The sequence below is a fragment of the Macrobrachium nipponense genome, chromosome 1 (assembly GCF_015104395.2).
Source record: "Macrobrachium nipponense isolate FS-2020 chromosome 1, ASM1510439v2, whole genome shotgun sequence".
NCBI lineage: Eukaryota > Metazoa > Arthropoda > Malacostraca > Decapoda > Palaemonidae > Macrobrachium > Macrobrachium nipponense.
In genome coordinates this window covers 121,698,776-121,710,900 of record NC_087200.1, presented here as the reverse complement: position 1 = coordinate 121,710,900, position 12,125 = coordinate 121,698,776, and the positions used below count along the sequence as shown (strand labels likewise).

General features: G+C 38.3%; 1 protein-coding gene across 1 annotated transcript in view; it reads left to right on the top strand.

The window, feature by feature from the left end:
- The first annotated feature begins 2,894 nt into the window (after positions 1-2,894).
- The window catches only part of LOC135219591 (dedicator of cytokinesis protein 7-like), a 492,066-nt gene continuing 482,835 nt past the window's right edge, over positions 2,895-12,125 (top strand). Inside the window, 1 exon segment of the mRNA XM_064256479.1 lies at positions 2,895-3,027. The gene's annotated coding sequence lies outside the window, so the exon portion shown is untranslated.

The following is a 12,125-nucleotide window of genomic DNA, read 5'->3' as shown; positions in this document are numbered from 1 at the left end:
AACGCAGACTCAGAGATAATATCAATGAAGTCTTCTGCCTGAACAGGTAAGAACCAAGGTTATTTATATCCTACAACATCAGTTGTTTCTTATCTCTCCTTATTACTTTAGCTGTCTCTTACCCTCCACCAAGGGTGCCAATCAGCTAAGTATATATCTGGCAGGGAAGTTCATGTACAAAAAATGATATTGTTAAACTACAATAAAGTTTTGTACATACTTACCTGGCAGATATATACGTCTAATGGCCCACCCAGCCTCCCCTCAGGAGACAGGTGAAAGAGAAAAAATCTGGCTGGAGAGATAGATTGGTTCATACGCCCGCCACCCAGCGGCGGGTAAGGTAGACCACCTGACCTACCTGTCGCGTGTGCCGCGAGATTTGAAATTCTGTCGGAACGTCGGAGGACTATAGCTAAGTATATATCTGCCAGGTAAGTATGTACAAAACTTTATTGTAGTTTAACAATATCATTTTATCTCCACTTCCATGACCAAACTGTAAATGTAATTTCTTCATTGTGTTCTTAATTTCCCTCGGATTCTTTCCCTTCCAACCCTCCAGTAATAATTCTTCTACCTTCCTCCTCCTTATAGGCACTCTTAAATGACCCTGTTCGTCTTCTCTTAACTCTACTTTCATTCCCCCTAATACTTCTACTATGACACAATTTTCTTTCAAATTTAGGGTCATATCCATTTTACTCATGGTTTGCTTACCTATCAGCCAGGGTATATCACCTTGCAGAATTTCCGTCTTCAAATAAAACTTTTGGTGTTTTTTAGTATCACAGGTATTTCTATTATTCCTTCTGGAACTTATATAAGATGTCTCACAAAATTAAACACTTTATTAGACTCTGTCCTAGTGTCCCTCATTCTCCTCAACTCTTCCTGACTCAAATCCATGACAATACGTGCTAGTCACAATTCCCGCAAACTGTTGATTTACACCCTGTGTCCAAAATTGCATCAACCACCTCCCATGATGCTTCCCCACTATTTTATTAACTTCTCCTACATAAACCTCTTCTTCTTCTGTCCCATTTTCTGTTTTTTACCTTATTTTCTTCTAGTCTTGTTTCAGTTTTCTTCCTATTATGAAAATTCTGAGGACAATCCCTAGCCCAATGCCATTCTGAGCTGCATATTGCACATACTGTTACCTTTCCCTTCTTTGTTTATAGGATTTCTACCACCCCTTCCTCGGTTCCATCTTCCCCGATATCTTTGGTTTTCCCTCCCTCCTCCCAGAACTGGCATTGCCTTCTGACGAACCCCACCATTCCCGTTCCTCTTTAGTCCCTAATCCCTCAAATAGTCTTTTCATTGTTTGCGACACTGTTCCGTACTCTAGCTTTTCTTGCCCACAAGCCGATAATACCATTTGTTTTTGATTTTCCGTGAGATTTGCTTGCTCTATTACATGATACCCCTTGACTCGCCTTCAAGCGCGCCTTTCCCCCCATTGCTCTTTCACACTCAGATGCTGCCTTCTCGTATCTAATTAAATAGTCCGCCATATTTTCACTAGATTCTCTTCTTATTAGAAGGTATCTTTTTATTCTACCGTAATTCTCCATTACCGAGTCTCTTAGATAGGCTTTATCTAGTTTCTCTAGGATTAACTTTGGACCCTCTGTACCAGTAAGTTTATCTTTATCTAATGCTTCCACTAGCTCTCGGGCTTTCCCTTTTAAGCTCATTCTCATTTCTATCGCCGGGTATTTTGTATCTTCTCCATACAACAATAGCCAATCTTCGGCTTGACCTTTCCATTCTTTGTATTCTTCTTGTATCCCGCTAAACCTAGGACATTCCCTTCTCCATCTAGTAGTCTCCCTTTGTTCACTGTCGGATCCAGGCATCTTTGATCAACCACGCTCTGCTACCAGTTTGAATTTTGGCCTAGCCTAACTCCTTTCTTTCTCTATAAAAATGAATAATCTACCCACCTGTACGCTTTCTCCAACTCCAGTACACTCCAGAAATCACCTTAAAACACCAGCACCACAAGACTTACGACCCAAAAAACAACTCCTACCAGACAGAGAGCTCTCCCCTACCAACCACACACCACCAACACGTGCTTTCTACTGCCCCGTGTTATTGTTTACATCCTGCCGACGCCGCCGCCATCTTGTCTATGACGTCACAACACAACTTAAATACATCAACAGACACCTTCTAGAATCTACCACATGTTGTCTATATATAGGACACCCACCATATTTCAACAATGCATAAAATACCCATAACAATTATACAATATATAATCACACTTATCTATACCCATAACAATTATACAATATATAATCACATAAGTCAATGAAAAATAGGGTCTGTTTAGTATTCAGAATGCTGGCCTCTGATTGGCTGATTCACCTGAGAGGCCAGAGAAGCTCTGATAAGGCGACACTGGCACTGGGGCTGTTGTCTCCTGACGGTGATAGCTTCTCTTTTTATGGTCCTTTGTCTTGGGCGTCTTTCTTCTGTAGGGGCTTGTCTTCCTGCTGGTGCTTCTACTTTTGTTTCTTCTCCTTCATTGTGTCTTTCTTTGAGGCATCTTTCTTCTGTTGGGTCGCCTGTGGACCTGTGGAGGTTTGTCCTCCTGTAGGTGCACCTTCAGGAGTTGCATTTGGGATGTGTCTTTTTTGAGTGGGGAGCAGAAATGGCTCTTGGGTTGTATTCAAGGAAGGTATTCCTATACATATAAAGGTTTCAGGTTTCGGTATTTATTGAAAATGCAGATTATCATGATTAATGTATTTTTTCATTTAGTTATATATTTATTAGTGTACTGAAAACATGTAATTTTTAGACATATGTCTTCTCCTTTTTTTACAGCATAACTTAAGTAGTAGCCGCCATTCACATTTGTCAGATACTCCGAGAGGAAGCTGGGCAAGTTCCGAATTTGATCTTCGGAATTCAGTGGCTGATCCCCTCTTACCCTCATTGCTGTCAAGAGTACCTCCTGATACAGTAGACAGTAACAACCAACAGTCTAGACTTGAAAATAGACAGGTACAGTATGTTGTTTAACATTTATAATGTTGATATGTAATACTCATTTATAATGTTGATATGTAATAGTATTACATATCAACATTTATAATGTTGATATGTAATAGTATTATGATATAGTAATATATTTGCACTAGTTATTTCTTTGATTGAACAATGCATGTAATGTGACATGACTTCAGAGTATGATATTCATCATTAATGTAATCATTTAAGTTTTTGACATGAATTCTTCCCATCCTCTTTTGTCTCACACTCATTCTTCCTAAATTCCCATCTGCTCCAGGTCTTTATTTGTTCTCTTTCTATGTGGCCCTCTTCATATTCTTACTGTATTTGTCCAGGTGGTTCCTATTCTTTGTGCTGTCACTTATTCACTTAGTCATTATATGCCCAAATCATCTGAATCTTCTAAATATCAAGTTTTTTCCATTCTCTGGAGATCTCTAGCAACTCTCATTTGAAATTGGATCCATCCATGAACCTTAGTATTATCACGCATTTTCTTTGAAAGTGCATATGTCTCGGTTGTTGTGTAGAGATTCCAGGCCATCCATGTATGTTACATTTTTAAGCTTGTCCACTGTTGGGATTATCTTTTACTTCATCAAGGATTTTATTTCCATTTTTCTTACTGACCTCTTAATAACAGCTTCACAATTATGTATGGTACCAAGGAAACAGAAGTGTTCCTCTCCTCCAAAGGCCTGACATTCTACCACAGCGAGGTGGACTCTGTATTCTATTTGGGAGTGTCTGTATGTGACTGTTTTATGTGTTTTAGGTTTAACTTACAGTTCATTGGTGTTTACAGTACAGGCAGTCCCTGGTTGCTAAATGGTAATCTGGTTTTATGGTGCTTGTCTAGCACCACAAAATTGGCTATTTATGGCACCATAATGGGCCAAGTTTTGGTTATCAGTGCCATTAACCAAAACTTGGCGGCCGCCATAAGTGCCATAAATTGCTGAGTTTCAGTTAATGGCGGTTTTTGCTTGTCAGCACCCCACGGGGATTGCCTGTACTGTATTTTTATTGTAAAATAGGCTATTGTGTATGTGTAATTTATCCATTTTTGGCCTCTTTAAAATGTTTTGGTGCTCTTAACATTTCTACCATACGTAAGTTCTCTGTGAATTGGAGTAAAAGGCCCCAAAGCTTAAAAATATTTGTTACACAGGTACTCCTCATTTAACAACATACTCGTTTTACAACATCTCTGAGTTACGACAACATGAAGAAAAAAAAATGAAAATAAAAGCATTACCAATGGTGGCCAAGAGAAAGGCTATTCAGTGCCAATAATCTAGCCTAGCCTAGGTTTTTGAAAACCTTAAAATCTATGGCTAAAACAATGAATAAGGCTTTGATATAATTTGTAAAGAAAAGCTATGCAGTTGAGCCTCTTAAAGCCGGCATTCTATGGTCTGGGAACTCCTGTGGTTCAGCCGCCATTAGTTTGTTGCGTGGCCTAATGGGTGGCACCACATATTGTTTACAACTTCAAGACAGCAGAAATTATGCCATATTGCCTTTGTTTTTGTGAGAATAATTCTTAGTAATGAAAAGAAAATGTGTGAATTCTTAGTAATGAAAAAAAATGTGTGAAGTCAAATATCTTTTTTATATTAACTTGAAAATAAATATATTTTTTTAAATATTCCACTTTAGAAGTCTCTACCAAGTCAATCCTTTCAATCAAAACAATGAGACATTTGGCATGCACGAATTTCTTACTCTTAGTATGCTTGAAAGACTTATACAGTTTTTTTTTTTTAATACAACTGTGTATTTTCACACTTATTCAATATGTCACCCATGAGATCAGATGATACTGGAGGTAAAAAGTGCAAGCTTAAATCTTTATCAACGCTAGAAAATGCTTATCCCATTAGTGAAGAGTTTAGTGTTCACTTTCCTCAATAGAGGGTATTATGCTTTGTTTACGTTTTGACGGCGACATTCAAATGCCCTGTGATCGCTGAAATTCATTAATTATTTTTTTCATCTCACTGTTCTTTACAATAAACATAAATGACGAAGAAACTAATAGCAATAATTATGAAATAACAAATTTAGAATTTGAAAGTCACTGCTAAATAATGTGCAGATTCCGAGGAAAGTTTAGTATTGTATTGACTTACTAGTTGGCTAACTTGGGAATGTAGGCTAAATATGTTAAATAAAGTACACTATTTTAAAGAAAATTGTATATTATGAAGTTGTAAAATGATGAAGTTGAAATATATGAGTAATAAAATTATAAAAATCATTGTCAGAACTTTGCCAAGTATTAGGCTATGTCGGAAACTAGTTCTGTGTATAATGACTGAAAATTAATTTTATTAGTTGAAATGAAGAGAATAATGTGTTTAACGACAAATTTGTTTAACGATGTGGTCGCTGGAACGGAGCACTGTTGTTATATGAGGAGTACCTGTAATTATTGATGAAAATTTCATTGGTAATTCAAATCTGCAAGGCCAAAACACTTGTATTATAAACGTAACTATTAAAGACTTGCAAAGCAGTCAGATACATAATAAATTGCACAGACATGTTTATGAAAAGCAGAAATAAATAATAGACAAATAAAGAAAGATTGCACTGAAGAAACAATCAAGTTTTCTGTGCACTGTATACAGTAGACCCCTGGGATTCGCAGGGGAGGGGAGAGGGGTAAGGACCACAACTCCCTCATGGATAGCTAAAATCTGTGAATGCTGGACACCCCCCTTAAAATGCTTATAACTCTGTATTTTGATAGCTCAGACACCAAGAAAACCTCTTATCATGAAAAATGTATTTATTCATGAAAATAATATGAAGATACATTGATTATTGAATATTTCTCTCTGGAAAAATTCTGTGAACAGATGAATTTTCTGCAAATAATGTGGATATATGTTCCACAAAAAAATCTGCAAATAAGTGAAGTTGCAAATCCAGAACCATGCTGTATGAAACACTCAGCCAAGGCCCATGAAACCTTAAGCCATGGCCTGGTGGTGGCCTGTGTAGTTTGTACCTAGCTGTGTCAGATGTATTTAACCTTAAATAAAATAAAAACAATACTGGGGCTAAAGGGCTGCAATTTGGTATGTATGATGATTGGAGGGTGGATGATCAACATACCAATTTGCAACCCTCCAGCCTTAGTAGTTTTTAATCTAAGGGCGGATGGAGAAAGTGTGGATGGACAGAAAAATCCATCTCAATCGTTTTCTGTAACAGAAAACTAAAAAGGGTAAAAGTAACAAGCCAATACTAAATTTAGTAGTAGTACACAGGAAAGCAGCTACACGTCATGAAAACTAAGGGAGTGTTAAAGCTCCTCTTAAACTTGGTAGTAGTATCAGCATCAGTGATGCTGCCAGTAAGACCATTCCAGATATGAATTCAAGGGAATGAAAGACTTAATATACCGTACTAGGTATTGTAGCAACTGTGTTTCTCAGTTTAATTGTTTTTATGCTTTTGACTGTACATATTTTTTCCATAATGTCAGCTCAACTCTCAGAAGGCTAAGTTAACTTTATCGCAACTGGTTTAACCCTCACTGGACCAACATGATCATGTGAGGAACTATAACAGGTTTTTAGCCAACACCGGGCTAACTCTTATCAGTATGTGTTAATATTATGCACTATATGCTTTGGAGGAATTTAGCAGGAAAGATGTTCATCTCACGTCAGTGGGTCATAAAGGACTTAAGTAGCTCAGTACAGGACAGAGTTGGAGTAGTGTGCCTTGAGACTTGAAAGAGGAATGTACTGCCCCTCTAAATCCCATGATGTTTTTTTATCTATTCGCTCATGAATATACCTAGGGATTGCTGTTGGTTTTAATTCTTATCTTTTATGATTGTATATCAGCTATAATTATAATTTTGCAAAGAAACGTTAGAAAAAACATATATATCTCACAAAAAGGTACTTCATCTCCCCCTCTCAGTAAATCTCGTAAATATTTTACAATAAAGGCTGTCCCTGGTTTTTGGCGGGCTTTCCATTCCCGGGGGGTTGTGCCGATAAGCGAAAACTGCCATTAACCGTAACTTGGCTATTTATGGTGCCATAATGGGACTTAAGGTGCCGATAACCAGTTATTGGTACCATAAGCACCATGATGGCACCTCTGTTAGGTATGTTTTGGCACCATAACTCTATTATTGGCACCTTATGGTGTCAATAACCGGAACTTGGCCCATTATGGCGCTAGACAAGCCCCATAAAACTGTATCGCCGATAACCGAGTCAGCCGATAACCAGGGACTGCATTTAAACATACTCAAAATTTGACAATGATTTTAGTTCTTATCTTTTATTGTGTGAACTGTAATTATGATTTTACAAACTGGAATAAATAATCAGAAAGAAACTTGCATATTTTTAAGTGTCTCTTGGAAAAGAGGCCATACTCAGGGTTTTCAATATTCATTTTCAACTTCCTGTTGAAGGGACAGAAAAATGCTTAGAATTGTTTTCTTACACGTAGTGCATTTGCGTATCTTCCTCTTTCCACTGATGTGTTTTTTGTTAAACTGGCCAACCTTTAAGTTTGCCCATTCTGGGGGTAAGGATTAACAGTGTAGTCCCTTACTCATCTTTTTACCTCAGATTATTTAATGAGTGAATAAATATGAATAAATATGAACATTCTTTTGACTTTATCATTAGGTTTTATAGTATTTGTTGTTTAAATGAAGTACATTTTTGCTATATCATTTCTGATTTTGTAACTGAAGCTTACTCCGTAATTATACTAGCGCATTTTATTTCCAAAAAAATATTGTGGTTCATAATTAAAGTTTACTTCATTGAAAATTTACTGTTATATAAAGGTGCTGTTTTAAATCCAACTTTTTTAATTTTGAAGAAAAATGTGTTTTGGAACTATGCCTCATTAACCCCCTAAAGGACCTATTTTTTTTCATGTAATGTGTCAAAACGATTCCCATTATTTTATATAATTAATTGAAAATATAATTTGTTTAAACACAATACTTCTTAATTTCATCATAAAATTATGGTTATTGTATGTAAATTAGTGATTTTTAGAAACTCAATTTGAGACCTTATTATGGTCATTAACGAGTTATCTCGTACAAATTATACCTATTTTGGCCTATCACGAGATATCTCGTATGCTTAGTTTTAGTAATTTTGAAAATAGGCATTGACTAAAAAGCAAAAGAAAAGAAGAAATAGACCAAAGAGATTCTCAAAGTCACCACTGGAGAGCTAGTTATTGTATGTACTTGGCATAAAAGAAAAAAATGATGCTTGATGTATCGCAAAACGATCAAGCCTAACAAAAGACACGATATCAGCGTAATAAATCAATGATATAACATATAAACAGTCTAAGATGACAAATAAAAGAACCAAACTTACCAAAAAACAGGTGAAAAGAAGATATAAAAGAAAAGAAAGAGCTCTCAAGATCACCGGTTACTTGAAGTATCACAAAATAATCAAGGAATTAGCTAACAAAAGACAACAGCTATGTAATAAATCAATAATATAACATATAAACAGTTTAGGATGACAAATAAAACAACCAAACTTACCTAAAAACAGGTGAAAAGAAGCAAAAACATAAGTAAACAGTCGACCAGGATGACCATCAAAGTGCTACTGGTGACACGTAGTCAACACGAAAAAACAAAAAAGTCATTCTCAATAACTCATGAATTCCAGCAGCAAGTACCACTGCCAAGTGCATGGCGTAGATTGAGATATTTCAAATAAGCCTTAAAACAACACTGTGGATCACGAGACATCTCATATTATTCCTATATGTATTACTATTTAACTTTTTTTACAAGATATCTCATGGTAAGACCAAAATTTTTAGAACACTGATCCCAAGATATCTTAGGTTCGTCTAGTAGGGGTAAGGGGTTAGGCAACTAATGGCAGTAAGAATGTTGACAGTATCCAGATCCACTGATGATTTTGAGAATTTAAACATTACATGAACTAGTATGTAAATGATGCATTATCATAATGTTCATATTCTGTAATACAATAGTATGTATTATGATTACAATATACATGCAGTATAATTGGATACACTAAGTAGAATGTTTTATTACAATTATCTTGGTTTAATTTAATACAGCTACCATGTGAATTTTGCAAATTGATACTTCCACAATTTTTTTTAGTTTTTAGAGCATTTGGTGTCTAAAATTATGTTTTGTACATGCAACTTCCCCGGCAGATATATACTTAGCTTATGTCTCTGACGTCCGACAGAAATTCGAATTTCGCGGCACATGCTGCAGGTAGGTCAGGTGATCTACCCCCCTGCCGCTGGGTGGCAGGAATAGGAACCATTCCCGTTCTAGAACCAGATTTTCTCTGTCGCGGTAGTGTCAACATATGTTGTTGCTACCTCCTGACTTGATTTTCGTTTTTCATCGCCATCGATCTTCTGGGCTGTCTTTTGCAGGGAAGTACTGGGTCTTTGGTTCGGCATACTCTTTTATTAACTTTTTAATGAATTTGGCTTCGAAAATTTCGAAGAATATATGAAAGTGTAACTACCGAAATTTTCGGTAGACACTCACATAGTTTGCAAGAAAGTGAAATATTAATATTTATTCATTAATACATGTAATAAGTGTTAGAATTGATTGAGGAAATATACTGACTTCCTACTTTAGGGAGTCAGTAAAGCATGTAACTAGATACGTTTCTTTTAAAAGTTTTTTGGAAACTCGTACTAACGAGCAATTAGAGTATTAACAGTACTAGTAGTGTTGCATCCTCATCACCTTACTTCGCAGAAACTTCAAATTCATAATTGCAATTTGAAGACAAGGATTTGTGGGCTCAAATGCGAGCTATTAAAAGGTAAGAAGTGATTACTAGTGTTCCCCATTGCAGTGGAGGGTGCGTTTGATCGGCTCTGTCTCGCTCTCAGGCCTAGACCTCTTTCAAGCTCCCAAGCCCAGGGGAGAAGGAATGTTGAAATCCGTAAGGAGGTTTCAGAGAATCCCCTACGGTCAGGCGTCCCCTCGGCAGGTTCTGTAGAGCGTCCCAGACTGCCAAGGATAGCCATTGAAAAGGCATCCTTAAAAAAGTGCGTCTCTTCATCTTACATCCGAAAAGACGAAGAATGTATATGTTTTGATGATCTAGCGCGTTCTCTGAAAACTAAGAGAACACTGAGCAAGAGCCAGCCAGGAACTTAGGAAGCCGCGTTCCAGCAAGCTAGCGTGAGCCACGTTCCAACAGCCAGCAGCGAGCCGCGTTCCAGAAAACAGACTAGCGCGAGCCGCGTTCCTACAACCAAACGCGAGCCGCGTTCTAGCAACTGAGCGCGAGCCGCGTTCTAGAAAATTTTTCTTGGCGCAAGGCGCCTTCAAAGAGACGAAGCGCCAGCCTGGCGCAAATTGCGCCAGAAAAACAGACGGCTAGAGCAAGGAGCCTTATAGTACAGTGGCAATCAGAACGATCCTTTCATTGAACGTTTCCGGGCAAGAGGCTCTTTCTAAAAGGGGTCTAGTAGGCGCTCGGAATATCAGGGCGCACGGGACCTCACGCAAGCGGAACGTTCCAGGAGCGAGTCTCCTTTCTAGCGTGCGGAACATTCCAGGCGCGCGGAACTATCCAGGCGCTAGGCGCAAGGAGCCAGGCGCCAGAATATTCCAAATCTTCTTATGAGAGAGAGGTCATCGCGAGGCTCCTCTTTGAGTTTTTAACTTGAGCAACTTTCCCCTGGCAAAGGTGCAAGATGTCGCACAGGCGGCCGTCGCGTTTGTCAGAAGGATTCTGATACTAAGAGAAGCCATTTTTTCAGTATTCAGAAGACTCCTGTGTTTGGCAGTTCCTCTCAATGCGGACTCTCTCCTTCATTCATGCTCTTCCCTCGTTATGAAGAGGCAAGAGCTTTGGGAGTTTTTCTTATAAGAATCTCATCGACGTTTGGGTATGATGGCAGATAGGAAATATCTACTTCCTTCCGTAAACCCTACAGATGAACAGGAATTCTGTCTCTTCGGCGATTTATGAGGAAATCACGAAGATTTAAAGAGTTCCTGGATTAACTTCCTTCCTCAAGGAGATATATATACTCTTTCTATCGTTCTATTAACGAAAAGAACGAAGACGGTAAAAATTTTTCCTTTCTCTATCTGCCTCGGCAGGGAAAGAAGGTAGTAGAGTATCTGCTGTATGAGAATACGATACGGCAAATCACACATACCGTAGTTACTTCTTTGCAGAACAACTCAATTACCAGTATCCTTCCAGGAATTTCCTAGGAAGGACTACGCTTAAAGGGATTGTTAAGACAACACCTACTTAGCTTCTAGATTTATCGAAGTCTTGTTTCGCTTAAATATGCATTAATAAGAACTTCTTGAAGTTCGATAATAATTTTATAAGATTCCTTTATTTAATAGAATAGCTGGCAACTCTGGAAGAGTAAGGCCAGACGGCTAACGGAGACTGCTATCGCGCCTTAGAGACCAACGCAGTAACATGTAGGTGCGGTCATGAGTGGTTGGTTACATGTCTCTCTCCTGCGGGATGGAATAACTAACCGTGTCTCTCCCCTACAATTGCGGTTTTAGCCTCGGATTGAGGGGATAGTTAAGCAAACATAAAAGGGATTTTGACGTAAGGAAAAATCTATTTCTGGGCGATTGGCTCGTGTCGCCAGCGAAATATCCTTTAATCTATTATTTCTAGGGTAAATGTACTAACACATACCAGAGAATAAATAAAATAAAGAAAAAGGTCAGTACAACTGACTCGCTCACCCTCCAAGAGGGTGTCGGTATGAACACTAGGCGAGTGAGACCACTACCACGAGCCAAAAACCAATAGAAATCTCCCACAACAAAAAACCCTCCATGAGGAGAGCCGACCCACAGAGTGAGCAGCTCGTACTACTACTACTCCATCCCATGCTGCCGACTGCTGCGCCTCTGGTGGCCATTTTTCCTGAAGTTAGCAGGGACAATCTTTTGGGCGAAGGGATGGGTAGGGTGGGATTTCGCTGGCGACACGAGCCAATCGCCCAGAAATAGATTTTTCCTTACGTCAAAATCCCTTTTCTGGGCTCAGCTCGTGTCGCTGCGC